Here is a 3623-nt window from a genome sequence, read left to right as displayed (position 1 = left end):
CATTATTCTCTGAAAGTTGTTTTGCTGCCCAATGAGGTGATGGACAGATGAAGCCATGATCAGTGGGTTCCAAGCATGATCTAGTTCTCCTCTGCTCTGACTATGTCTTTTTATAGTCTACTGGCCCTGATGATCAACAGTGACCTCTTGTATACCTCCAAACAATTGACTGTGGACCTATAGAGTTGGCCTCCACAGAAAAAACAACTCTCCATAAAGCTCCCCGTGGGATCCCCTTTTATGGTTCTAATTTAGCAATAGGCTGTACTTGGCTTGCTAACTACTCTGATCTTCTAAACTCTGCCTTCTAGACTTTCACTTCTGCAGCTCCTCCCACAATTGTAAGGTCTAATTCCTATAATAAATCCTTTTTCCCAGAACGCACAGTGACTCTCCTCCCCTGCCTGAACCCTGACCAATAGAGTAACAGTGCAAACACCTGTTGAATGAATGGGCAATTTAGGCCTAGCCTAGGGATTGAGATGTATGCAGTCAGTCTTCAGAGTCCAATATCCTTTGTTTTGGATTAAAGTGAGCACAATTCATTTGTTTCAAATACCAAATACACAAGAAGAAAATGTTACTATAAATTATTGAAGTTAAAGTCCCTCATTGGTAGTTTCCCATATAGGAGTTTATCCAACTACCCCACAATGTATGAGACACAGGGCCAAATTTCTCCCCCCCCCAAATCAAATAAGTATGAAAACCTATAAATGTACCTGGTTGAGACTCCAGATTTTGGTGTCCTAAAAAGCAGAGGATAATATTTTAGTCAAGAAAATTTTACGAGCGGACATTATCAGCCAAGCCTCTAATATTAAAAATGTCTCATGTGTCTACAATTGCCTGCAAATATACTCCAAGAAACTGAATGGAGTTAATTTTATTATTTAGTAAATACATATTAACTATGTCAATATATCAACTTGAGTATTGAAAAATATCTTTCAAAAAATAAGGGCTTGACCATAATTTATATCAAGCTGTTTTTTCTTTCTGAGAATAATTTTACAATACACTTCTCTCTTTTATGCTTTTCACCTTTAATTTTTGAACAATACAGAATCAAAATAAGAAAAAAAATATCACCAATGGTGCTATCACATCAACCTTGGAGAAAAAAAATATGGGGCTATAATAATAGCTGCACACAGTTCTTTTCTGTGCTTGCTCTGTTTATCTATTATGTCTGCCCCAAATGTATCTTTCTGCAAGCCTGAGCATGCTACAGCTTCCCTAGTTGATGTCCTACTACATTGTGCTGATAGGAGTCACTAGAGGGAGTTCAGAAACGAGGGAAGGGGAAGGCAAGGGGCAGAAAGTAACTCCCTCCTCTTTTTTTTTTTCTCTTGGCAGCACCTGGCAACGGCAATCTACTCCAAAAGTGACTGCTTATTCTTACTCCTTTTGGCACTTCTAGAACAAAACTCATCAATGACCTTAAAGAAACAAGCACCAGGCAGGTGGACCCCCTCATCAGGGGTTTGAGCCTGAGCTCTATGAGGCCCCTCCTCTAAGCTGCTACTCCAGGAACCTCCATCTTTTGCCTTTTGTTCCCAAAGCCCTTGGGGCAGAGCTTGCTCCTTCTCATTAGCTCTGAGTTTACCCCTGTGCTTCCCTCTTGCAGGCCTCCAACACCTGTGTCACCATTCCTTACGTTCAGTCTTTCTTGTCGAAGCACTGAATGTGAATTCTGTTTTCCTGCCAGGACCCTGTCTGATACATTCATTATTACATGGCTTCTAGCAAATAAAAGGGGTTTAGATCTCCTTCCCTGCCTCCTTTTCCCCTCCACTATTTAAGGATGTCTTTAAGGTTTCTCTTAAATGTCCTCAAGAAACATCCTGTCAGAGTTTTCCTCGACTTCTCAGTTTTTTTGTGATGTCTATTGCCAGAGCCTTGAAAGCTATGAAACTCTGATCCTGCTGATAGGCATCAAACATGAGATCTTCCCTGATGGCCCATTCTACTTATTCTGTGGCTCCATAGACTGCCCACTCCTTGCTCCAAAAATTTCCAGCATAATATAACCTCCGCCCTCCAGGGCTGCTTTCTTTGACGGCCTTTACATATTACTTTTGTGTTGGGTTTTCAGTATTTTTCAGACATGAAGAGCACAGCTTTCACTTTTACAGTTCTATTTTGTTACAAGTGCTACGCTATGGCAGAGGTCTGAGTCATGGGGCTGAGCTGAAGGGCAATCTGTAACTGACAGAGTGAACCACTTAGAATTACCCACACTTTCACAGGAGGGGAAGATGTCCCACCCCCATGCTTTCCCTACTTCAACCAGATTATCATAAACTTTATTAGTTTCATTTTACTTTCCTCTGAAGATTTCATTTGAACAAGGGAGTCTTCTGCTACAAAAAGATTTTCAAAACTGCTAGCATCGAGCCTCCAGGTGTACCCAAACTTATCCAGTTACAAAGATAAAAATACCTAGGTTTCAAGCTGAGGCCACCACTATAAATGTAAAAAAAAAAAAAAAAAAAAAAAATTTACATGGTCTATGATTCTTAGGATTTAATATAAAAACTTCTCCCAAGTTTTATAATATTAAAAAAAGAATGAGTGTGCCCTTTATTTGTTGAAGAGTATTGCTGTGTGCACATGGTCTCCTAGGAAACACAAAGCCTATGTTCCTTGGAATGGTAGTTGTGGGCCCAAAAACTTAGAAAAGGTATAGAGTGACATTTAATACTTTGGAGGTTCCAGACTACAAGAAAAACTTCCATCAATTAAAATGATCATGCATCAGAACCCCTGGATTTCACTAGTTAAACAAGAGAAAATGAAGTAATGTATTGAGCTTCAGATATCCCTAATAAGACATTGTAATTTGCATTAAAATGCATTAGTCCCAAGGAGTAAATGAAAATTGCATATAAGAGGGATTTGAAAGCTGTGGATTTCTAACAAAAATGACATGCAGATATTTGCAGTGCTCTTCTCAATAAAAGTGAATACCTGAAAAAATATTTGAAAAGAGAGAAAAGAAAGGTAAATGAAAATACAGAAATTTAAAAGAAATCAGAACTCTATGTAGGTGGGAGTTATATAAAGACAGGATTTTTAAGAACTGACTTATTTTGGGACACTTGGGTGGCGCAGTTGGTTAAGCATCTGACATTTGATCTCAGCTCAGGTCTTGATCTCAGGGTCTTGAGTTTGGGCCCCTCATTGGGCTCCACGCTGGAAGTGGAGCCTACTTAAAAAAAAAAAAAAAAATTGACCTATTTCTTTCAAAGTGGTAAATTCACTATACATTAGTGTCTGTTAGTCAAAATAAGCAAAATGGGAAAATTTTAGTCTTTAAACATTGAGCCATTTACTTGTGATTGTTGCAATAATTTCTGTGTGGTTCCAAAGATTTTTTTCAAAGGAAAATGGTTCTTTTTTTTGGTAAAGATTTTATTTATTTATTTGAGAGAGAGAGAGAGAGAGAGAGGTAGCACCAGTGGTGGGGGGGAGTGGCAGAGGGAGAGGGAGAAGCAGACGCCCGCTGAGCAGGGAGCAGGGAGCCCCATGCGGGGCTACTGATCCCAGGACCCTGAGATCATAACCTGAGCCAAAGGCAGACACTTAAACCGACTGAGCCATCCAGGCACCCCAGGAAA

The sequence above is a fragment of the Zalophus californianus genome, chromosome 2 (assembly GCF_009762305.2).
Source record: "Zalophus californianus isolate mZalCal1 chromosome 2, mZalCal1.pri.v2, whole genome shotgun sequence".
NCBI lineage: Eukaryota > Metazoa > Chordata > Mammalia > Carnivora > Otariidae > Zalophus > Zalophus californianus.
The sequence above is the reverse complement of the archived record's forward strand: the minus strand, read 5'-3'. Positions refer to the sequence as shown.